The sequence below is a fragment of the Lolium perenne genome, chromosome 1 (genome assembly GCF_019359855.2).
Source record: "Lolium perenne isolate Kyuss_39 chromosome 1, Kyuss_2.0, whole genome shotgun sequence".
Lineage (NCBI taxonomy): Eukaryota > Viridiplantae > Streptophyta > Magnoliopsida > Poales > Poaceae > Lolium > Lolium perenne.
Genome location: NC_067244.2, coordinates 49773567 through 49800227, shown reverse-complemented (window position 1 = coordinate 49800227; position 26661 = coordinate 49773567).

The window sequence follows — 26661 nt, the reverse complement described above, 5'->3', positions numbered from 1 at the left end:
CCGCATTTATCCAGCACTTTGCCAGCGCGTACACTCGCGCGACAACTATAGAAGACCTGGATCGCTGTGTCCAGGGCCCGCGCGAGTCGACTCGTCGGTGGGTGCAGCGCTGGCAAGACATGTGGACGACCTCCAGCGGCATCAGCACGGACACGACAATCTACTGCTTCCGGCGGTGCTGCCGGTACGAACCGCTAAGCGCCAAGCTCCGTCGCGTCAGCAGAGATAACATCTCAATCTCGGAGCTCTTCGACATCGCCACCCTCTACGCCGACGAAGACCCTACAGTCGACTCGGACGACGAGTACGACCAGCGATGCAATCGCCGCCCCGTTCACACGGAGCCTCGACGCGGCGACTACCGATTCGGCGGCCGATCTAACAACGGCAAGCGTCGCGCCGACGGAGGAAACAACGAGCTCGTCGCCAACGCCGACTACGAGCAGCGCGAGCCAAAATCCTTCCGACGCGACAACCGTGCGCCACGGGAGGATCGGCCTCAGCCTAAGCGCTTCGATGCCCGCAGCCTCCTAGACGCCCCGTGCATCTATCACAGCAGGGAGGGCAAGCCCTCAACACACACGACGGGAAACTGCTACTCCCTGAAGCAGATAGAGAAGGCCCACCGCGCCAAGGAAAACGACGGCGGCAATCAGCACAAAGACCGCGCCAAGGACCCAGACCAGCACAAGGGAGAAGGTTTCGGTCGCAGCGCCGGCTCGCTCCACACCTTCACCGGGGTCGACGATCATCGGGACAGGAAGGTCCTCGCAAGGGCAGTGGCAGTACACGCGGTTATCCTTGACGTACCCCGGTGGCTCAACTGGTCCGAGCAGAGCATTACCTGGAGCCGCGAAGACCATGCCCCCCGCATCGAGTACCCCGGCCGAGTGGCGCTGGTCGTCAGGCCCAAGGTAGCCGACTACTGGCTGCCGAAAACCCTGATGGACGGAGGAAGCTCCATCAACATCCTGTATTACGAAACCTTCCAGCGACTCGGCTTACCAGACTCACGCCTCGAGAACACCAAGGTTACGTTCCATGGCATCGTCCCCGGGCGGAAGGCCTTCCCGATCGGCAAGGTTACGTTGCCAGTCACCTTCGGCACGCCCGTGAACTACCACACCGAGCGGATAACATTCGAGGTGGTGAACTTCCGCAGCTCCTACCACTGCGTGCTCGGCCGGCAGGCGTTCGCCCGGTTCATGGCGGCACCTCATTACGCATACAACATGATGAAGATGCCAGGGCCTCGTGGCGTCATCACCGTCCACGGCGACCCGGAGATGGCACTGGAGTGCGAGGACGTCAGCGCCAAGCTTGCCGACGCCGTCATCGCCGACGAACAAGACAACTCCGCCGATCTCGCCAAGTACCCGGTCGACCGCAACGACCCCGCCATCCTGGAGAAACCGACCGAGCTCGACTCGTCCGCAGCAACTTTCAAGCCTGCAACCGACACTCGTGAAGTAGATCTTGTAGAGGATGATCCAAGTAGGAAAATTACCATTGGGACGGGCCTGTCCGCCCAATAGGAAAGCGCGCTCATCAAGTTCCTCCGTGAGAATCGAGATATCTTTGCATGGAAACCGTCTGACATGCCGGGTGTCCCGAGAGAACTTGCTGAGCACAAATTACACGTCGACCCCTCCGCACGCCCCGTTAGGCAGGAAATGCGCCCTGTATGAGAAGAGCGACGGCGCGCAATCGCCGAAGAAGTGAACCGACTGCTAGCCGCCGGTTTCATCATTGAAATCAAGCACCCCAAATGGCTGGCAAACCCAGTCCTAGTGCTAAAGAAGAACAAGACATGGCGCATGTGTATCGATTACACCAGCCTCAATAGCGCATGCCCCAAGGATCCATTCGTCCTGCCACGAATCGACCAGATTATCGACGCGGTCGCCGGGTCCGAGTCGCTGTGCTTCCTCGACGCTTACTCCGGGTACAATCAAATAAAGATGGCCAAGGAAGACCAAGGGAAGACAACATTCATCACGCCCTTGGGTGCCTACTCCTACATATCCATGACCTTCGGCCTCAAAAACGCCGGAGCGACATACCAACGGTGCATGAACAGCTTCCTGGAAAGCCAAATCGGCCGCAACGTACACATCTACATCGACGACGTGGTAGTCAAGTCGACTCACCAGGCCAACCTCATCACCGACCTCGCCGAGACATTCGCCAACTTACGGCGATACAAGATCAAGCTCAACCCTCTGAAGTGCACCTTCGGGGTCCCTTCTGGACAACTGCTCGGCTACGTCGTCTCCAAACGAGGCATCGAGCCCAACCCAGAGAAGACACTGGCGGTCATGCGAACCAAACAACCAACCTGCCTGGTCGACGCACAAAAACTCGCCGGCCGGGTCGCAGCCCTCAGTCGCTTCATACCCTGGCTCGGTGACAAGGCCATGCCACTCTACTGCCTGCTCAAGAAGTCAGAATCATTCAGGTGGACAGAAGAAGCGCAACGGGCCCTGGAAGAGCTCCAACACGCCCTTCAGAACGCCCCTATCCTCGCGGCCCCGCTACTAAAAGAGACTATGCTATTATATGTCGCTGCGTCGAACCGCGCGATAAGCGCGGTCATGGTCGTCGAACGCAAGGAAGAAGGAAAAGAGCAGCTGATACAGCACCCGGTCTACTACATCAGCGAGGCCTTCATCGAATCCAAGCAACGGTATCCGCATTATCAAAAGATGGTGTACGCAGTCCTCAGGGCCCAGAGGCGACTGGCCCCCTACTTCCACGAGCACCCCATCAAGGTAGTCGCCTCAACACCACTCGCCGACATCATCCGTAACCGCGACGCAACTGGCCGGATCGCCAAGTGGGCAGTCGAACTCGGCGTCCACAACATCACCTACGAGTCGCGCCACGCCATCAAGTCTCAGGCACTCGCCGACTTCCTCGCCGACTGGGAAGAGGCCCAGCAACCGAGCTCCCCCGCGGACCTCAAGCATTGGACACTGCACTTCGACGGTTCCAAGAACCTCGAGGGGGCAGGCGCAGGAGTCGTCCTCACATCGCCAAAAGGCGACACCGTGAAGTACGTCCTGCAACTCAGGTTCGAGCACTGCACCAACAACATGGCTGAATACGAGGCGCTCCTACATGGCATGCGAATAGCAAAAGAGATGGGCGCAAAACGGCTGCGCTGTCTCGGCGATTCCGACCTGGTCGCCAGCTAGACTTCCGGCACCTGCGACGCCACCGACGCCAACATGATTGCATACAAGCGCGCGGTCGACAAAGCCGGCGCTAGCTTCGCCGGCCACGTCGCCGAATGGGTCGACAGGCGCAAGAATGAGGAAGCAGATGCGCTAGCCAGACTCGGGTCCAAGCGACTCCAACCTCCTCCAGGCGTCGTCCTTGATATCCTCAGCCACCCCTCGGTGCGCGCACCTCGCGAGCTGGACATTGCCGAACCTCCTGCTCCCGACTCCACCCTAGTCGCACTCGCCTCCGACAGCGTCGACTGGACGGAGCCATACCTGAGCTACCTCGAACGCCAGGTACTGCCAATGGATGAAACCAAAGCACGAGCTATCGTACGCAGGTGCAAGTCTTTCACCATTATCAACAAAGAGCTATACAAGCGCAGCGTCTCGGGAGTGTTCCAGCGATGCGTCGCCACCGATGAAGGACGTAAAATCTTGCGCGACATCCACGCAGGGGACTGCGGCCACCACGCAGGCGCGCGTTCCGTAGTAGCCAAAGCCTTCCGTCACGGCTTCTATTGGCCGACAGCCCATGAAGACGCAGTCGCGCTCGTCCGCTCGTGCGCTGGGTGCCAAAAGTATGCAAGCCAGTCGCACATGCCAGGATCAGCACTGAAGACCATCCCCCTCACCTGGCCATTCGCCGTCTGGGGCCTGGACATGGTAGGGAAATTCAAAACAGCCCCCGGCGGGTACACTCACCTCCTGGTTGCGGTGGACAAATTCACCAAATGGGTAGAAGCAAAACCCATCAAGAAGTGCGACGGAAAGACAGCCACAAAGTTCCTACGCGAACTTATCTACCGATATGGCTACCCTCACAGCATCATAACCGACAATGGCACAAATTTCGCCAAAGGGGAGATGGCCGACTTCTGCGAGGACAACGGCATCCGACTCGACCTCGCGTCAGTCGCACACCCCGAGTCGAACAGCAAAGCGGAAAGAGCAAACCAGAGCATCCTCCACGGACTCAAGCCGCGCCTGGTCGTGCCCCTGGAACGCACAGCCGGTTGCTGGGCATAAGAGCTCCCCTCAGTGTTGTGGGGCATCCGCACAACACCAAACAGGTTGACCGGCTTCACGCCTTTCTTCCTGGTGTATGGCGCCGAGGCAGTCATGCCCACGGATATCGCCTACGACTCACCACGGGTCGCTAACTACGCCGAGGAAGACAACGAGCGCGCTCGCCAAGACGACATCGACCTCCTTGACGAGGCCAGGGACCTCGCACTCTCCAGGACTGCCATCTACCAGCAAGATCTCCGCCGCTACCACAGTCGTCGCGTTCGGAGTCGCTCCTTCCAAGTCGGAGATCTCGTGCTCCGGCTAATTCAAGACAATAAAGGCATGCGCAAGCTATCCCCCCCTTGGGAAGGACCATTCGCCATCAGCCGCGTACTCGGCAACGACTGCTACTACCTCACCGACGTCCGCAAGGACGACAAAGGCGAACCGCTCACCCGAGAGGTGGAGCGCCCCTGGAACGTCAATCTCCTCCGACGGTTTTACACCTAAGGAAAATGTGTAACCCACAAATTCAGAGATTAATCAAAGTTGCCGATTGCATCAATCTCCAACTCTGATTGCCTCTCCATCACCCGCCAGATATCTGTATCTCTCATCTCGGTAAACACCGGCCCAATCGCCATGACAAGCGACTTGGTACTGAGAGACCTTCGATCGCCGCTGCTGGAAGAGAGAAGTCCACGATCGGCCAAGTAGCCAGGCTAACAAGTGCATGATGGGTCTCCCGGGCGCAACACCAGGCCCGGTTACCTACCACCCCTTACGCCGTCAGGTGAAAACGGCGACTGGAACCTACAGCAGGGTCGCATGCCCGACCAGCCCGCCGAGCCACGGCGATCGTCACGTGCTACGCTATACAGCACACCAATGCCCTCCTCTACCTTAGGCTGGTGACTTGAATGGCCAAGTACTTCGACCAGGGACCCCGCAAAACGGACCCGCGGCTCGCCAAGGAACAACGCCCGCAAGAACCCCCTTTGGAGTCGCCCAGCGACTGGCTCACCGAGCCACGACGAGTGGCGCGCTACATACAAACAGCGCAACTATAACCAACCCACTACTCCACCCATGAGGCTGCTATTCGCACTATAATGACTACGTACTGCGACTGGGGACGCCCAGCTCGACAAGGAAAACAGTCAAGTCGATAGCCTTCACTGGGGTCGCATGGCGACTGGCCTATTGGCCATGGAGAGTCGGACCCAACTCAAATAGGAAACACCACCGTCACATTCACATATCTCAAAAGCGGTCACCAAGTTATATTTAGGCAAAAGCTAACACTTTATTTACAACTAACACCCGCTCGCGGGAATTTGAGCGACATCACCCACAGGGGTACAAGAATCTACTGGGACGGCCCCGGAGCTTCCTCTACGACCGGCTCGGCGCCGCCGTCGCCATGGCAAAATTTCGGAGTATACAAGACGACCGGGTACGTGGACAGGGAGTTGGCAGCCGCAGCATGGAATAGACGCTCCGCGGGGAAGTCCACCAGGCCAGCCTCCTTCTCCGCGTCCCCAGGCGCCGACTGGCTGGGAATGTGCGTCTCCAAGTCAGCAGTCGCCAACACCCGGTCGGCGTAGGGGCGCACTGCCTCCATCAAGCGCAGCACCTCGGCGACGTCAAATTCGCCAGTCTCCGAGGGGAAGCCAGCCGTGACCTCCTCCACGTCAAAACCCTCCGAATAGTGTGCCAGTACCATGCTTAGTGCCATGGTAATACCAACGCGGCAGGAGGAGCGGCGAAGCCAGTCGACGACAGCTGGGATGTTGGAGACAGCCCTGAAGACAGACGGCATGTCCCGCGGAATCACCTCCCGCAGACTTAGGTACTGGAGCGCCGCCAGGATCTCCCCCGCGCAGGCAATGATGCGCGCGGTCGCGGTCGACAGGCACTCCCGCGGGGTCGCCGTCTCCATGAAGTCGCTCGTACCTGCCACCAACAACAAGAAGAAATTGAAGTCAGAACTCGCCCTCGAGGCCGACTCGCCATGCTCGGGGACTGGCCCCCGAAGCCGACTCGCCATGCTCGGGGACTGGCCCCCGAGGCCGACTCGCCACGCTCGGGGACTTTCCGTCTCGGCAATCAACAATAAAATAATGGAGGGATACGGAAACCTACCAAGGAGCTGCCGCGACATCTCGCGGACAAACGCCTCGAAGCTGGTCTTCTCGGCCTGCACCGCCAGGACGATGCCCTCGGACGCCTCCTTCTCCGCGGTCAACTCCTTGGCGTGTTGCAGCTTCAAGGCCGCGACTTCTTCTCGCAGGGCTGCGGCGGCCCCCGCGCGGCATCCCGCGCCTCTGTCGCGGCCTCCAGCTTCCCCTTGTACTCCGCAATGACGTCCTCCAGCTCCCGGCCCTTTTCCTCCAGGACCTTCGTCAGGTCCGCCACTTCCGCTTTCGCCTTCTTTCGGGCCTCTTCGGTCTGCTTTGCCCGGAACTCGGCTTCACGGTAGAAGGATTCCTTCACGAATCCTTCCCGAGCCTCGGCGAGCGCCTTCGCCTGCGCCTCTGCTACAAGAAAAGGGACAATGAGAACAAAGGTACAACCGCACGAGTGCGACTAAGAGGGGAAGGCACGTGGGTGCGACTTACTGCCCAGAGAGATGAGCTTCCGGTTCTTCTGCGCCGCCTCCTCCACGAGCGCCGTCAGTCGCTTCACCTCCGCCTGCACAGAAAATGGCGCGAAGGTCAACAACAGCAGTCCAGGCAAAAAAGAGAGCCTCGACTCGCCCCTCCAGGCCAAGTCGACCCTCGGGGACTGGGGGGTGACCGGACTGCGAGTACGGAAGTGCTTACCACGTGCACTTCACCGAGCGCTGTGTGGAGCTCAGTGAAGGTCAAAGTCGAAGGCGGAGGACGGCGCGACTCGGCCGCCTCACCCGCCTGCACCACCGCGTCGGTCGACGACGCCCCTTCCGTTCGCGTCTCGGGGTCACTGGGGCGGACTTGGTCCCTAGCGGCCTTGGACTGATGCTCCTTCATCGGCACCGAGAGGCCGCCCTCCTCGGCGGTGTCATCTTTGACTTCGGGCGCCCCCTGGGCTTCAGTCGATCCGACGCCCGCCGACTCCTCCTCTACCACGGGGGGAGCGGCGCTTGGTCCCATCGCCGCACTCGCCGCGCCCCCGCGACCCACGCTAGCCAAGGGGAAAGCCTCAGCGGTGGGCTCGGCACGGCCGGCGCTCGCATTCTTCGCCTGGCTCGCAGCGACAGGCTCTTCCCGAGCCGACCCCGTGCCCGCAAGGTCGGAGGGCGCCGTCTTCTCTTCCGCGGCCTTCTTCAGCTCGGCCGCCTGCTTCGCCTCGGCCGCCCTCGTGGCCGCCGCCCCAATCGAAGCAGGTCTTGCCAAGACCTTCCTCTTGGACCTGCGCGGGTCATTAGCAAATCCCGCCCGAAAGGAAGCAAGCTCGACGAGAGGTACTTACTTCACAGTGGGGATCGCCTTCACGCCCGGACCGGCTCGGGCTCCAGCATCGATGGCGTCCTTCAGGGGGCGCTGAAGCTTTATGGAACCCCCAAGGATAGTCGGGCGCAGCCGCTTGGGCTGCGGCTCAGCTCCTTCCTTTGAGGGCTCCCTTTCCTCTGGGTGAGAGGTCGCCTCTTCATCCCCCTCGCCCTCCTGCGGCTTCGGTGCGCCCTGCGACGAAGATGCGGTGCCTCTCTTCGCTCCACGCGGGAGTCGGACGAAGCCTCTCGCTTCGGAGTCCGACTAGGTGCGCTCCTCCTCGTCGTCAACCTCCTCCTCCTCGCCTTCGGTCATTTCCGGAGGCTCTTTCCCGGCGAGGGGGGAAGATGATCTGCGATCTTCTGCCACCGCTGCATTCGGACCAAGGGAATCAGTTAGAAAGGGAGGAGCGCGACCTAGGCGTCTGGGGTCGCGGCAGCGAACGAATCTATACCTGGGGCGCCGGGTTCTCTTCGGAGAAGGGTTGCAGGCCGTCCTCGAAGGAAGTAAAGGCGGCCGTGGTGATCTTGGCAAGCGCCTTCCGGTACTCGCCTTCGTCCCACTCGGTCGCCGTCGACCGGGTGCAGTCGTTCTGCCCCCGGTACTTCCACATAGAGTGGGCTCGACACCGCAGGGGGATCAGTCGGTGGCCGAGCCAGCAGTTGTACATGTTGGCCGGCGTCAGGCCGTTGTCCTTCAAAGCCTGGATCGCCTGGCGCATCCCCTTCACCACCTCCTCCTGCTCGCGCGGCAGCGACCGGACGTTGAGACGCCGCGGGACGCGGGGCTCGGGATCATACTGAGGGATGCAGACCTCGCCGGGGGGAGTGTACTCCTTGGCGTAGAACCAGAATCGGCGCCATTGTGATTGCGCCTTCTTGGGGAGCGCCATGTCGATGAAGCTCTCCCCGGACTTCACCTGGAAGGTGATCCCGCCGTTCTGGATGAGCGCCTCGCTGCTCTTGGTGGCCCGAGTCGCCCGCCCGTGGAAGATTGATACCCACAGCGGGAAGTAAGGCGGGCAACCCAAGTAGCACTCGCACAGTGCCATGAACAAAGAGATCTGCTGCACACTGTGCGGCCCAAGGTCGCATATCTTAATGCCATAGAAGGCCAGCAGTTGCCGGATGAAGTCGAAGGAGGGGAGCGCGAATCCGCGATCCAAGAAGCTGAGGAAGAGCATGAACTCGCCCGTCCTCGGGAGCGGCTCCACCTCGTTCGGCGCCGGGACCCGCCAACGCTCCTGCTTGAATTCGGGGATGACCCTGGAGGCGACGTACGGGAGGAGAGACTCCCGTGTGACCTTGGACTTGCCCCAGCCTCTCGCCGCCATGATTGCGCTCAGGAGCTCTTGGCAGGGAGCAGATGGAATGAGAAGGAGGGAAGAATGCGGAAGAGTGATAAGCCCTAACCCCCGAGCTTGACCTTTTATATCGCCACACTCGCTCAAGATGAGCACCAGATCCGTCCGTTGATTCGCCGCGAGATTGTCGCCCCGCGATTAACGGCCGAGATTGATGACGAGATCGGTGGAACGGGCGTTAAGCTAGCCGTTAACGGTCACATCAGGCCCAACGGTCAGCTTCATGCAAACGGCTCGCGCCTCGGTCAACGTGAAATCTAGCCGTTGGCTCCTCCACGTGTCCGCACCCTGGACCTACGCCGACCGGCTTCCGACGACTGGCATATGCCGACTGTCAGACGACGACTGGCTTACGCCGACTGTCATACGCCGACTGGCTAATAAAGTTCAAGCGATTGAAGACTGGCGGCCAGCTGACATTTCCTTCTTTGGGGAGCACGGTGGTGATTCATCTCAATCCGCCCCTGTGCCTCTTCGCGACCCGCGCCGGATCCACGCTTCGTCACCACCGCGCTCGGGGACTACTTATGGGGATATGCCCATAGGTGGTGGGTCGCCAGTCCCACTCGCCACAAGGACGAAGGCCCAGGAAGACCGCCAGTCGCCTAGCCGACTGGGCCCGAAGGCAACTGGGCCTAAGACCCAAGGAGGCGATCTGCTCGGCTGGATAAGAAGATTACTTGTAGAAGGGTGTTGTATCCCGGGTTAATAGCAACTGATACGATTCGGAGTTATCCCCTTGTAACTCTAGACCGGGGGTGGATATATAAACCCCCGGGCTAAACCCTAGAGGACACATCATCTGAGATTGGATCTCCCCTGTAAGCTCTTGGCTCTACGCTGACTGAGCCCCCCCCCCCCCCCCCATTGTAATTCTCCACTGAGCAATAAGATCTAGCAGGACGTAGGTCTTTTACTCTCCGGAGGGGCTGAAACCTGGGTAAAACCTTGCGTCCCTTGCACCTTGACCCGTAGATGCCGATGTTCCCTTGCCCTCGCATCAACGAAGTGCTACCCCCTGTAGCATCTGCCGTGGTCATATCCACGACATCCTGAATGATTATTGAGGGGTATTCCGAAGAACTCGGGATACGGGCGTCCTAGATACTCAACTAGTTGCGTCAAATCCTTCTCGAACATTAGGTTTACTCCGCGGCGAAGCTGATAGGACTTGCAGGTGTACTCCATCTGTGAGCAATTAGGATGAGTAAGTTAAAGAAGTGGTCAAGTGTGTAAAGTTTTATGTATTTCTACAAAGAAAAAGTAGAGCATGAATTTCTCATTTTGAAAAAGATCTCAAGGATAAGAGTGAGAATAAGTTTTCACAAATATTCACTTCTTTGGTTTTGAAACTAAGTTTTTTAGACGTCCATTCTAACTAGGGTCTCCTAAGGTCAAACAATGGCTCTGATACCAACTTGTCAACACCCGGATTTTTAAATCCAGATGCCTATTATGTCATTCATCGCAATCCCAGGAATATTGTTGTTGCGAGACATAACAGTCGAATATCATAAGTCATCATTCATTACAAACCATACTTGTCTTACAAATTCAGATCACATGATCCATATTACACAAATAGTTGATCTATTGATCAACGAACACAAAGTTCATAGCGCGTAAATAAAATGGACTCTCTAGTCCACAGGCCAACTCTTGACGTCGGAAGACTCCTAGTTGTCGTAGACGTCCAGCTGGTCATCACCTTGGTAGTTCTGTTCATCTTCATATTCTGGCCATTTGAATAGCCAGGGACACAGCCGTGAGTACTTTAAGTACTCGCAAACTAATACTAGTGTAAGTGCTATCAATTCTAGTAAGGGGTGCTAAGCTTTAGTTTCTTTTGCATAAAGCCAATTTTAGTTCACAAGTATTTGATAAAGACTCTTTCATGTGCTAACTAACTCAAGTGGGAAAATTAGTGTCATTCCCACAACTCAGTTGTGATTCAAAACAATTCAGTTCAATTCACCATTCATTTCATCAACACTTTTATAAATCTGACACCGGAAACTGTATGGCCTTTCCAACCATCCATAACCGTGGACGCGGCTATTCGAATAGGTTTACACTCTGCAGAGGATGCACACTTGTGCCACAACATTTGATTTCATCCGTCGAGGATAACCCCGAATCATCGTAACTCGGTACGCGGATCATCAACCATAACCTTTCACTTACATACCCTAGTATAGGTACCTCTCCCCATGAGCTTGGCCTCCCAGTGAAGACCAACTGTCAACCTGGGAACTGCACAGGGCTTGGCCGTACAATTCACCTCCTTTCACATCATTTCTCATAAAACGGAGGTAGCCTCGGCATAACCCCTATGATGCTTGTTTAGAGGGAACCCATACTGAGATGTATAAACTTCCAGTTAAGCCCTACCCATAATCAGGTATTGTGGGGGTACTCAAAAATTGGAAAGGTATCGCATCCAAACCAATATCAGTTTTGATCAAAATTCACCATATCATTCAAGTCATATTCACCTTCAAAGACTTTTTAATAGAATGACTCATCATTCCAAGGTTTTCAAATTCATTTCAAAATCACATGTTCCCATCTAGAGTAGTCACTTTTAGTTGTTAGCACTAGCTCTAATCATGAGGGGTGCTATCTTGCTTGGCCATCTTTGAGACTAACTTTGCTACTCTAGTAACACTCTAAACATAGACCAAAGTTAACTATAAAAATAACTTCTTCCTAAATCAAGTAAAAACTTGTAAGGTAAAAACTTGGGATGGGATTATTGTAAGTAAGGTAAGACTAATGGTGCCTTGCTCAAGTAGAGCTTTGCACTTGCAAGAATATTAGCTTGCCTTGAGTGGGGTAGTGATCAAAGTTCTCTTCCTCCTCTTCTTGGTAGAAGCCTTCTTCCTCTTGGTATTCTCCGGTACTAGCGTCTAAAAACGAATACGAGATACAATCACCCAACAAAGTTCAAGAGCTATACTAAGCACACCATGGCTTTACACAAACCATTCTAATATAATTATGAAACACATAACTTATGAGTTGCATTTGGTTTTCTTTCTTTAAGAAAAATAATTTCCTCTCATTACATATTTAAATGATAGTTTCCATTTAGTTCTTTGAGGAAATAATTTCCTCTCATTTAATCTTATTAAGATTTAATCTCCTCAAACCATCATGCATGAATCCATGTTGACCATAGTCAACCATTCATCATCATCATTTGGGAAAATGATTTAAATGAGGTAGAATACCTCATACCATTTAACAATACCAATTATGATTTAATATCACCAAGTATTTCAATGTGAGAGTAATTAGACCAGGGTCTTAACTTCATATGAAAGTACTTGGGACAAGATTTAAATGAGAGCAAGCCTCTCATACAATTTACATAATAGTTTTGGACAATATCATTTGACTAAAATAGCCATATAGTCCTTTATTTAAACTAGGCCATGATCACTCAAAGTAACCATACCATATTTTTGCAGAAACAATTAGTGTAAGTGAAATGTGAACTATGAGAGTTGAAATCAACTTAATATCATTTTAGTTGATTTTTAATAATTGTTTGAAGTTGTAAAAGTATCTGACTTGTTATTTTTGTCACCTTTATTCTACAAAGAATTTCAATGTGAGACCAGTGTGGTTGGATCAAGCATTTCATAAGCTTTCCAACAATATAAAATTTGTTGAATTTGGTGCAGTACATTTGAAACTATTTGAATTTGAATTGGACACCAGTTTGTATTTTTACTGAATTAGATTAAATCAAATTTGAAATACTGGGCTCGCGCGGGAAAAGCCTAACACTACTAGGAAAAGGGCAATCAGTGGCGCACCACTTTTACCCATCAGTGGCGCACTAGTGGTGCGCCACTGTTATCACGCCACTGCTAAGTTTTAGTAGTGGCGCACTAGTGGTGCGCCACAACTACCCTAAGTAACAGTGGCGCACTACGTGGTGCGCCATTGACAAGTCCAGTGATGCGCCACTATTACCCCAAAGGGGTGCGCCACTGTTGTTATGCAGTAGTGCGCCACTACTCTATGGTGTCGGTGCGCTACTGCTACCTCCTGGGGTGCGCCACTATTATTGCATTCTGGTGCGCCATTGCTGCATGTTCAAGTGCGCCACTGCGGTCTCTCAGACGTGCGCCATTGCTGGCAGCTGCGGTGCGCCACTGCTACTTTCGAAAGGGGATCAGAGAGTAGTGCGCCACAAGGTCCAAACTAGTGCACCACTGCTACTTACTGGTCGTGCGCCACTGATGGTCCTCTAGTGCGCCACTGCTAGTATTTCGTTTTTATTTTTTGTATTCCTGGCAGGTATTTGTATAGGTTGTATATCACACTATAACAACACAAATACAATATATATAACACATATAAGCAGCTAGCACAGTATACCAATACATAGTCCTTCACATTAGCCTCCATGATTCACAAGATTTCAAATATTAGATAAGTGTTACGGTGTTACAAGTCACAAATGAGCTAGTGGTTACACAAGGTCGATCATCTAAACTAGCATCACATAGAAGAGAGCTAGAGTCACTACTAGCACCGTCCCGATGAAAGTGGTCTTCATCCGGTTCCTCCTCCGCTCCGTCCTCTCTCCCGCCAGATAGCGTGCGTATCTGTCTTCGGCCTCCGCTCTAGTGGTGTACCCTTTGTAGCTGTTACCGCTAAAACGGTGAACCTGTCTCCGACACTCCTCCCAGTCGTTGTAGACTCCGGGAACCTTGCCCTTGTACACACATACCACGTCATATCTGCACATATATGAACAAGCCAAAGAAACATTAGTGCACGCTCATAGATGTTTGCAACGAATAAGAGCAAACTCAAACACGATCCAAGTAGTATGAACTAAATGGAATGCCTCATACATTGTTGGTCGAAACAAATATGAACATCCCGGGATGGCGTCAGTGAGGCCAGGTAGGATGCACAAGAGATTGATATTTGTGCCATCACACCAAGCTCACTGGCGTCACCCCGGAGTGTACAGTTGACCAAACATTCTAATCATCGGCATTTTGAGATACCAAAGCAAATGGAATGACAAGAGCCTCATACATTGTTGGTCCAAACAAATATTAACATTTAGGGAAGGCGTTAGTGAGACCAAGTAGGATGCACAAGAGATTGATACTTGTGTCATCGCACCAGGCTCACTAGCGCCTCCCCCAAGTGTAGTGACCACAAAATTTAATCGTCGGCCAATGCAATTAAGAAGTGCAAACTCAAATAAGAGACAAGTAGCTAGTATGAACTAAATGGAATGCCTCATACATTCTTGGTCCAAACAAATATGAACATCCCGGGATGGTGTCAGCGAGGCCAGGTAGGATGCACAAGAGATTGATATTTGTGTCATCGCACCAGGCTCGCTGGCGTCACCCCGGAGTGTACAGTTGACCAAACATTCTAATCATCGGCACTAAAATGGAAGAAAGGCCAATGCAATTAAGAAGTGCCAACTCAAATAAGAGACAAGTAGCTATAATGAACTAAATGGAATGCCTCATATTTTGTTGGTCGAAACAAATATTAACATTTAGAGAAGGGGTAAGCGAAACCAAGTAGGATGCACAAGAGATTGATATTTGTGTCATCGCACCAGGTTCACTGGCCCCTCCTCCAAGTGTATAGGTGACCAAACATTCTAATCATCGGCATTCTGAAAAACCAAAGCAAATGGAATGACGATGGCCTCATACATTGTTGGTCCAAACAAATATGAACATCCCGGGATGGCGTAAGTGAGGCCAGGTAGGGTGCACAAGAGATTGATACTTGTGCCATCGCACCAGGCTCACTTGCGTCACCCCGGGGTCCTATGTTGACCGAACATTCTAATCATCGGTACTAAAATGGAAGAAAGGGCAATGCAATTAAGAAGTGCCAACCCAAATAAGAGACAAGTAGCTATTATGAACTAAATGGAATGCCTCATATTTTGTTGGTCGGAACAAATATGAACATTTAGAGAAGGCATCAGTGAAGCCAAGTAGGATGCACAAGAGATTGATATTTGTGTCATCGCACCAGGTTCACTGGCCCCTCCTCCAAGTGTATAGGTGACCAAACATTCTAATCATCGGCATTCTGAAAAACCAAAGCAAATGGAATGACGATGGCCTCATACATTGTTGGTCGAAACAAATATGAACATCCCGGGATGGCGTAAGTGAGGCCAGGTAGGATGCACAAGAGATTGATACTTGTGCCATCACACCAGGCTCACTTGCGTCACCCCGGGGTGTACAGTTGACCGAACATTCTAATCATCGGCTTTCTGAAAAACCAAAGCAAATGGAATGACGAGGGCCTCATACATTGTTGGTCAAAACAAATTTTAACATTCAGGGATGGAGTATGCGAGGCTAGGTAGGATGCACAAGACATGGATATTTGTGCCATCACACCAGGCTCGCTTGCTCCACCCCCGAGTGTACAAGTGACCAACCATTCTAATCATTGGCATATGCAAACAAAATTAACGACCAAATCAAGTGCGGAAAACGACAGAGCCATATATATAAGTTCACAAACATAGTCGAACTAGTAATTAAACAGACATGCAAGTAAAGTGCTAGATAAAGTTTATTACAACACAAGCTCGTCTTTAGTTCACAACTACATAACTAGGCTCGCACATCAAGACTCGGCTATGTGGACTTAGGAGCGTGGATAAAACCACCGCCTTTCTTCAAGCACATCCATGAGCGGTAGTCGTCACCCTGCATTTGGAGCATTGTGTCTATTTCACTGTTCGACGGTTGATAGCCGGCATAGAACTCCCCCACGCTTCTAATGACATCTTGAAAGATGATTTCACAGAACTCTACTTGGATGCGAAAGAAGTCTTTCTTGATGCCGTCGTCAGGGACCCGCGATAATTTGTTGGCCCAGTCTCTGAGATGCTCAGGTAGCATAAGCTGCTGCTGGTCCCGTATGAACTTATCCATGTGATAGAGGGCGTAGTAGGCATCCTTGTTACTAGAAGGCGGCTTCTTGACGCAGGGAAACTTTGTTTGGTGCTTGAACACATGCTTCCCGTACCTAACATTTGGCCTCTGCATGTGGCCTTTCGCTTTGACGTAGCCATTGAGAGCATCATCAAGTACGGCCTTGACATTCGTGTAGTCCGTTTTTGACTCACCGTCCGCATCGACGTATGTGGCCACAGAATGTTTCGGGGTTATGGAGATGAGTGTGCAGGTTTTGTCTCTGCGTAGAACACATAATGTTTAAGAACATGACGATTGAAATCTAAAAAAATCACGAGTTAAGACCGGTACGGTGAGGGGTGACTTACTCGGGAAATACAGGCAGGAGGAGGTTACACTTCTTCTGGTTCGCTAGGAAGAAGTCTTTGAGGTATCCACTCGCGACTGCCCGGTCTCCGGCGGTGGCCAAGTGGACGGCACGCATGTAGAAGGGGTCGGCCATCGCGATGTCCGGGATGTTGTTTCTAATGATCCGCATCGCCTTGCTGAGCGAGTATAGGCGAATGTAGGTGTAGTGCAGTGGATAACTGTTCAGCATTGCGAAGATGTCATCATACCGCAGGAAGATCTTCTCCGCGTAGCCACTATCGACAAAGCCATGGCCCGAGGGCACCTTCGCAACATACACTGGGTATCCATGATCTTTCTCCCTGATACGCCGCTCCTCCATAAACTGAATACCGTCAACCAGAGATCGCATAGGACCGGGTGCAGCATCGTACAATCTTTGAATTACCATCCGCTGACCCGACACATGCACCCTCGACTCGATATTCTTGGGCACTGGTGGCCCGTCCTGAGCACGGATCGGTGCCGGCTGGCTGGCAGACTTGTCGTTCTTATTCTTTCTTTTCCGTCCCTTCGGCTTTGTATTTATTGGGACTGCATTCTCCTCTTCGCAAGCCTTCTTCAGTGTGTTAGGACTGATAACACTTCTCACCTCGGCTATCGGCTGAGTCTCGGTGAAGTCGGCAGCTGGAGGCGTCTCCTGAGAACAGAATAGGCGCTTCTTGTTGCAATAGGTTTTCCCCTCGGCGGCAGCTTGAGTGTGTTGGCTACTGAGATCGTAGTCCAAATCGAAGTGGCAATCCAGGTTGGCGAACGTACTGTCCTCGTCCGGACCATCGTTCGGATCCTGTGCCATATGCATGTCCTCGTCGGCTGATGGCGGCACCGTTGGGGTGGTCTTGCCATGGCATGGCGCCAGCACGGCTTGGGGTGCTGTCCGTGGGGTGGTGTCGCTCGCCCCCAAACGAATCTGGCTCTTTGGCCAAACCATGGACCAATTGAAGCATTGGTGGAGGGCAAGGACCTCATCTGCGTCGGCGCCATGGGGTTGAAAGGGAGGTACCACGTCGTCATAGCCACTAAGCACCTGAACCAGTTGAATCCTATACACGTCAGGTGCCATGGGTACACAGTGTAACTGGCGGTTGCTCGGTTGAACGATTTTGGCCTTGGCAACATCGATCAACTCACCATTCACAAAATGCAGGAGAGTGCATGGGACGTCGGTGGCGGCACCCTGCGGAAAACATGTAGGGCGTTAGGGATGGCTAGCGTAGTCAAAGGCAAGGATATGGAAGTCATCGGAGACGAGGGTTGGTTACCGTGATGGCGTCTAGCTCGGCTAAGGTCGAGGCACCGCCGGCGGCGGGCGTGCCACTGATGGAGTGGCCGATTGTTGGCGCGGTGCCGGGCGGCGTATTATCCGCAGCGACGGGTGCATTGAGCTGAAGTAATGGCGCCGCGGGAGACACCAAGGTTGGCGCCGCCGGAGCCACCAAGGTTGGCGCCGCCGGAGCCACCAAGGTTGGTTCCGCGGGAGCCACCAATGCTGGCGCCACCGGAGACACCATTGTTGCCGCCTGCGGACTCACCGATGGCTCCACGTTGTGGGAGTTGCTGCCCGTGAAACTGGGAACCGGGGGAGGCCCCTTTTTTCCTCCCCTATACCACGCGTCCAGACCGGCAACCAAGGTAGGGATGATGGAGCTAAGCGTCGTGCCCACTTGGTCCTCCACTTGCTGTCATTGCGTCCTCTGTTGGGTCTCCACGATATGTTGCACTTGTTGCTGCACTTGCTCCTCGACCAATGTCTCGACCAATGTCGGGATCTGCGCAACTTGTGCCTTGAGATGTGCGACCTCCTTCTCATCGATGGTGGCCTTTTTCTCCTTTTTCCCCGACTTATAGTATTCTGACCATTTCATAGAGCATCCTTCGCCGACCACACGACCAGCCGACGTCGGCTTACTCAATGGATCCCTCTTCTTGTGGGCATTCAACGCCCTATTTAAAGGGTTGTCCCAAGGGGCACACTGCGAGGAGCTCGTGGACCCCGCGCCGCTACTAGCTTCCTTTTCACTTTCCGCAGTGAGCTCCTTAGCCTACAGGAGGAACATGCATGAACCATTTAGAAATTTGGATTCATCAATAAGAATGCAACCATAAAGGAGCTAATTAAGCGGGTGCATTCCTTACCAGAAGAGCCTCAAACTCCTTCACATCCGGAGTGGTGGTGAGCTCCTTTGTTTTCGGGTCAATACGGTACCGGGCCAGGAGAAAGTTCCTGGTTTGCTAGTTTTTGTATTGCGGGAAGAGGGGCTCGAGGCCGTTCTTCACACGCTCCTCACCCGCGGCGTCCCATTTCGGTTGCGCCACCCTAAAACCGCCAGGACCAAGTTTGTGGGTGCCTAAGTTCAGTTTTCGCATGTCCTTCCCCCACTGACTAGAATCCGACGTTGACTCGCTCTCGCACTTGATCTTGAAATCAGCATAGTCTTGCTCGGTGATCGAGGGATTTAACTCCTCGATCTTCTCGTAACTCTCACCACTATTAATCATTTTCTTCACTCGGTTCCTCCAACTAGCGAGGGCGGTGCTCATCTTCGTGAGGGCGGCATTGTGCACTTTGTTCCGCATGAGACGCTTTTCTGAGCAGTCCACCGGGAACTCGTATCGTTCGTGCAGCTTCTTGAAGAGGAGGGTGCGCAAATTCGCTCGGTCAGGATGCCTGAGGTTCTCGGTGTTGATCGAGACCGTGCTCCGGAGGATGCACCCGAGTTGGGCCGAGTACCCTTTGACTAACTCAGGGGGCGCCGTTGGATGCCCACTGGCGTTCACTTCGGTGAATGCCTGCTTCACGGTGCTGAGCACATTTGGGCGATGCTCCCTCCGTAGCTTCTTCCATTTGCCGGTGTCATCCTCGCCGGCACCATCCGTGGTGTGGTCATCCTCGCCGGCACCATCAGTGGTGTCATCGTCGGCGGCATCGTCCGCTCGGTACTCTGGATCGGTGCCATCATCCTCGCTGTCGTCACGGCGAGGTTGTGACTCCATCACCTCCATTTCATCGGTTAGCATCCAAAATGGCTTGCTGCCGCTGCCGCCGGCCTCATCGTTGTCGGCCATGTTCGAACTATGTAGGAAAAAATGCATAAATTAGCGCAACATTTCACGGAAAAATTGGGCATGACCTATGCTAATTTATGTACATATGAGTGCCCCATTTTCGCCGAAACGGAAATGAATCAACATTTCGGCGATAATGGGCAACTCTGTCGATCCCTGCACAAGAATATGACACAAATGCACCAGGAAAACAATCCACCAGCTGAGCACCATGGCATATACACAATTGTTCCTCCATATACACCATGGCACATATACAGTTGATCCTCCACCAGCTGAGCACTCAACAGCATGCATCAGCTAGGTATATGCATACATCAGCTAGCAAGCAGCAGCTAGCAGCAACAGCAGTTAGCAGCTAGCAAGCAGTAGCAAGCAAGCAGCAGCTAGCAAGCAGCAAGCAGCAGCAGCTAGCAAGCAAGCAGCAGCTAGCAAGAAGCAGCAGCCTAACAAGCGACAAGCAACAAGCTAGCAGCAATAGCAAGCAATAGCAAAGAAGCACCATCAGCATCGACGGCTACCTTGGAGGATGTGGCGGCGGTCTTCTGCAGCGGCGTTAGCAGTCGAGGGCGACGCGGTGTGCTTCTCCTGCTCCTGCTCCAAGTCTCAGCCTTGCAAATGTTCAAAATAAAAAGTCAGTAAGCTTTGAACTATAAAAATAAAAGAGCTACAACAGCCTAGCAGCCTTGCAAATGTTGCAAATGTTGCAAATGTTGCCAGAGTTAACCTGATGGTGAAAAATGTAAATGAAAAATGTGTCTTGTTTTTATGTAAATGAAAAATGTGTCTTGTTTTCGTCCAGAGCAATGTCAGACCATATTAATTTCAGAATAAAAGTTTATACTTGAATGTTTACTGGGCCTTCACATATTGATATATCTGAAAAAGCAAAGTTCCACAAAAGAGAAAGCAGATACTTCTTAACATGCACTTGATGAAATGTGTATTCTATAACAAACTTCATCCATTTGCAGAAGGTAACGACAAGCCAGCGAATGGCGGAGAGTTCTGTCCTTGATGCACACACTACAGACGTAAGCTCTGCTCATTTTTGCCTCACCTAGTCACCTCATGCTAATTGTAGTCACCTTTTGTTCTTCTGGAGTTGACATGCATTTGGCACACATTTGACAACCAACATAGCTAATCTACAGATATAATAAAGGAACAAAAAGATGCACTTTAATGCTTTCTCAAGCACTGCATTAACCATTTGATAGTGATGCTGTGCAAGAATACAAGGTAACCTATTACTATGTTTGTTTCTTCAGGCACCAGAACCTAATCTGTTTTGGCACAATGTAGCATGCACTGCTGAGCGAGACGGTTTTGATTCTTTTTCACAGTTTTTTTTTCTTCCGAGACATTTCAGTCCCTTATATCTACTGGATGGCTTTGTTCACTGCCTTTTTTTACTAGGTTATCTGTACACATTGAATGCTTCTACTCTCAGCAAGCAGTGGCACTAGGTTATCACCTAATCTCTGAAAAATAGTATGAGTGTGAAAAAAACAGTAGCACTAGGTTATCACTAATGTAATAGAAGTTCCAGTAGCACTTTGAGTTCTACAATGTCTGGAGACTTAGAATTGGCTGTTTTGAGTACATGAGATGCCAAATGTGTCAACTGTCAAGTGTACCCCGCAGCAATAAACATGGTAGCTAGGATTAATTTCAATAATGTGCAAAAAAACAAATGTGCAAAAAAGAACTACTGCAAGGACAAGCTACATTTGCAACAAAAAAAACCAATGAACTACAGAGAACCACCTTTGCACCTGGATATAAGCATAAGCATTTACAGTAGCTTGTTTGGGGTAGTTTTTTTTTAACATCAATGATCATGTATTTCTCTAGATAATGGACTGGCCATCACTAGTACAATCAATTGGCCAGAGTATTAATTTGTGGCTGCATAAACGCCAAAGGAAACCACTGCATTTTTGAGGTAATACATGGCACATGATGCTGGGGCAGGAGGTGCCCAAACTAGCACCGACAGGCCATATGCTCTGATAATACGGCCATGGGCATGGGCAAAGGACGGCTAGACGGAACCCTAATTGCTCCTAGTTTTATGCTTACACCGTCGTCATTATTCCACCACTCAGAAGTACTAGTCACTACTACCAACCAATCGATAGATTAATCCCCGCCGTTGCGATACCAACACTGACAGGTACCCTAAGCGGCAATATTCGGTTCAATTCAGCTAACGCTGAGTAATAATAGCTAAATTTCGGTGAAATTCATCTACTAACCTCAGGAATCTAGGTTGTGAAGTGTAAATTTCGGTGGCAATAGTAGTGTACTGGTACAGAACATTTAAGCAATGTACACTAGGAGTAATGGCGCTAATTTAATATAATCAAGAAGTGCGAAGTGAGTACTGTAGTTGAGATCTGGGGATCGATACTGACCTCGCCGGAATTTGCTCCTGCTGGTACCGGTGACTGCGGGCGCCTTCCTGACTGGTGCAGCCGCGATGGGCGTGGAGGGCTTGGTGTCGTCCTCCGGGAGCAGCACGGCGTCGATGCCCTGCACGGAGATCCTGCCGTCGGTGTAGATGTCCGGGTCGAAGAGGTAGGCGGAGCCCTCGCCCTGTCCGAACTTGACGGAGCCGTCTGCCTCCCTGGCGACGACCTTGTGCGGCCGCCGGTGGGTGGTGGCGTTGCTTAGGGGGCGCCGGTGGTAGGTGGATTGAGGGAAGGGGTGGCAGCGCTCAGGGGAAGAAGGGGAGGGGTGGTCAGGTGGGATCTGGTGCAGGGCGCAGGGCGTCGCAGGCGGAGAGGAAGAAGGGGAGGGGTGGTAGCACAAGGCGTCGCCGGCGGAGAGGAAGAAGAGGGACGGCGGCGTCGCTCAGGGGAAGAAGAGGGACGGCGGCGTCACTCAGGGGAAGAAGGGGACGGTGGCTCAGGTGGGATCTGGTCGGGACGGGGAAGAGAAGGGGATTTTTCTCTAAGTCCCTGACTCCCCTTAGCAATGGCGCACCTCTAGGGGTGCGCCACTATGTGGCTTAGCAATAGCGCACCTCTAGGGGTGCGCCACTGCGTCGTTAGGTTTAGGTCAAAAGGCTGTCGCGTGGGGATTTGACATATCCCGAACCGTAACGCACTGGCTCTGTCCCTGGTTGGTTTGTTCCAAACCCTGCCGCCCAGGTTCGAACCCTGGCGGCGCCATTTTTTTCCTTTTCTTTTTAAATTGATTTAACACTATCATAAACATCCAAAATAGCACAATACACCAAAATAAAAGGCATAAATAATTATAATTATGTAGAATATTTAAAATAATATAGAATCTAGAAAATATCCAAAAATATGAATTATATGTCTATTTTGATCGGTACAATGTGTAGATTAAGAATATGACATCCATTATTCATACAAGAAGATGATACATAATTATCTTTTCACAATCTTCTTGCCCTTCTTTCTCGCGGTTGAATAATTTAGCCCCAGAACTCCTAGACTTCTTCTCTTGAATGGACGGCCTTTAGGTAGGGTGGTCCTGCTTCTTCTTGTTGTGTATGGTTCTTCATCATAAATGCGTCGTCATCTTCCATCTTCGGATCGCCGTACTGGTCAAAGTCTAGCTCGTTGGCGGCTCCATCCATTCCGATGATGCTCCTTTTGCCTCTCCTCACGACAACACGGCTGGGCTTTTGCGGGTCGGTAATGAAGAAGCATTGGTCCACTTGGGAAGCTAGTACCCATGGCTCATATTTCGCGGTGACCTTTGCGCCCGCTGTCTAGGATTTGGCTTCGGGTATAACCATGGTGGTGAAATGTCGGTCTTCTTTTACGACGTTCTTGGCCCACCTGACACGGAACATCGACACATTCTCTCCGGCGTAGCTTAGCTCCCAGATCTCCTCGATCTTTCCGTAGTATCTCTGCTTGATGTCACCGGTGTAGGACTCCATCGTTACCCCGGAGTTCTGATAATCGCTCTTCATGTCCTTTTCCTCGGTGTAGAATGTGTAGCCGTTGATATCGTACGCCTGAAATGTCATCAGGTTGTGTTCGGCGCCCTGTGACAAGGCAAAGATGAGTTTTTCTTCCGCAGAAGAATCCTCGTCTATAGGGTACGTCAGCATCTTCTACTTGAACCACCGCGTGAAGGTTGAGTTGTGCTCTTTCATTATATCTCTGTCCGTCCTCTGTTGGCCCTGATCATTGTACGTCGTGGCGATGAAGGTTTTGTGCTCTACCACCCAAGGATCGACCACGTCTATGTGTTGTAGCGCGACTAGGTTTGCTCTTTCAAAGTCGGCGATTCGACCCTTGAAGTCGACATGCATTTCGCGGCTACCCTCGCGGTGACCCTATCCAGCGAGCGTCCCGAGGTGCCTGTTTACGGGCAGACCGACGGGATTCTCGATTTCTAGATAACTCGTGCAGAAGGAGATGCACTCTTCGGTCAGAAAGCCCTTGGCTATGCTTCCGTCTGGACGTGCCCTGTTGCGAACGTACCCTTTGATGACACCATTCATCCTTTCGAACGGCATCATGCTGTGCAGGAACGTCGGCCCCAGTTGGATGATATCCTCCACGATATGTACCAGCAGATGCATGATACGTCTCCAACGTATCTATAATTTCTGATGTTCCATGCTTGTTTTATGACAATACCGACATGTTTTGTTCACACTTTATATCATCTTTATGCGTTTTCCGGAACTAACCTATTGACGAGATGCCGAAAGGCCACTTGCTGTTTTCTGCTGTTTTTGGTTTCAGAAATCCTAGTAAGGAAATATTTTCGGAATCGGACGAAATCAACACCGAAAGTCTTAGAATTCCCGGAAGCTTCCGGAACACCGAAGGAGAGTCGGAGGCGGGCAGCAGGGGGCCCACACCATAGGCTGGTGCGGGTGGCGGTGCGGGTGGCCCCCTGGCCGCGCCAGCCTATGGTGTGGGGGCCCCAGCCGCCTCCTTGCGCCGCCTCTCCGCCTATATATTCGTCCCTGACCTAAAAACATCGACCAGTTCGACGAAACCCACAGAAACCTTCCAGAGCCGCCGCCATCGCGAAGCCAAGATCTGGGGGACAGGAGTCTCTGTTCCGGCATGCTGCCGGAACGGGGAAGTGCCCCCGGAAGGCTTCTCCATTGACACCGCTGCCATCTCCACCGCCATCTTCATCACCGCTGCTGCTCCCATGAGGAGGGAGTAGTTCTCCATCGAGGCTCGGGGCTGTACCGGTAGCTATGTGGTTCATCTCTCTCCTATGTACTTCAATACAATAATCTCATGAGCTGCCTTACATGATTGAGATTCATATGATGATGCTTGTAATCTAGATGTCATTATGCTAGTCAAGTGAATTTTACTTATGTGATCTCCGGAGACTCCTTGTCCCACGTGTGTAAAGGTGACAGTGTGTGCACCGTGTGGGTCTCTTAGGCTATATTTCACAGAATACTTATTCACTGTTATGAATGGCATAGTGAAGTGCTTATTTATATCTCTTTATGATTGCAATGTGTTTGTATCACAATTTATCTATGTGCTACTCTAGCAATGTTATTAAAGTAGTTTTATTCCTCCTGCACGGTGTAATGGTGACAGTGTGTGCATCCGTGTTAGTACTTGGCGTATGCTATGATTATGATCTCTTGTAGATTATGAAGTTAACTATTGCTATGATAGTATTGATGTGATCTATGCCTCCTTTCTTAGCATGAAGGTGACAGTGTGCATGCTACGTTAGTACTTGGTTTAGTTGTTGATCTATCTTACACTCTAAGGTTATTTAAATATGAACATTGAATTGTGGAGCTTGTTAACTCCGGCATTGAGGGTTCGTGTAATCCTACGCAATGTGTTCATCATCCAACAAGAGTGTAGAGTATGCATTTATCTATTCTGTTATGTGATCAATGTTGAGAGTGTCCACTAGTGAAAGTCTAATCCCTAGGCCTTGTTCCTAAATACTGCTATCGCTGCTTGTTTCTTGTTTCTTGCGTTACTACTGCTGCGTTACTATTGCTTGTTTCTTGTTTCACCGTGTTACTACTGCTGCTGCGTTACTCTTTGCTTGTTTATCGTCTGGGCAAAGCGCTTTTCCGGTGCCGTTGCCACTGCTCATATATATTCATACCACCTGTATTTCACTATCTCTTCGCCGAACTAGTGCACCTATTAGGTGTGTTGGGGACACAAGAGACTTCTTACTTTGTGGTTGCAGGGTTGCATGAGAGGGATATCTTTGACCTCTTCCTCCCTGAGTTCGATAAACCTTGGGTGATCCACTTAAGGGAAAACTTGCTGCTGTTCTACAAACCTCTGCTCTTGGAGGCCCAACACTGTCTACAGGAAAAGGAGGAGGGCGTAGACATCAAGCTATTTTCTGGCGCCGTTGCCGGGGAGGAAAGGTAAAAGGTACTCACACTCCGGACCTCGGCTACCAAGCTATTTTCCGCCGTTGTAAGTACTCAAAGCTATTTCCTTTAGATCCTGCAATTGCATCTTTTTGTTTCTTGTTTACACTAGTTTGGCATAATGGACAAAAATGAGCTTCTTATGCTATTTCCTGATTTAAAACATGGATTGTTTGATGCGAAAATTAAAAAACCTATGGAATCTTATTTGCATGCTGGTAGTAATATTAGTATGAACGCTTTGAACACCATTGTTGATAATGATATAGAAAGTTCTAAGCTTGGGGAAGCTGGTTTTCATGATCTTTTTAGTCCCCCAAGCATTGAGGAGAAAATTTTCTTTGATGATACTTTGCCTCCCATATATGATGATTATAATGATAGTGGTCTTTTGGTGCCACCTACTATGGAGAGTAAATTTTGTTGTGATTATACTATGCCTCCAACACTTCATGAGAATAATAATGATAGCTACTTTGTTGAATTTGCTCCCACTACAACTAATAAAATTGACTATGCTTATGTTGGGAGTAGTAATAATTTTATGCATGAGACTCATGATAAGAATGTTTCATTTGATAGTTATATTGTTGAGTTTGCTCATGTTGCTACTGAAAGTTATTATGAGAGAGGAAAATATGGTTGTAGAAATCTTCATGTTACTAAAATACCTCTCTATGTGCTGAAATTTTTGAAGCTATGCTTGTTTTATCTTCCTATGCTTGTTACTTTGCTCTTCATGAACTTGTTTATTTACAAGATTCCTATGCATAGGAAGCATGTTAGACTT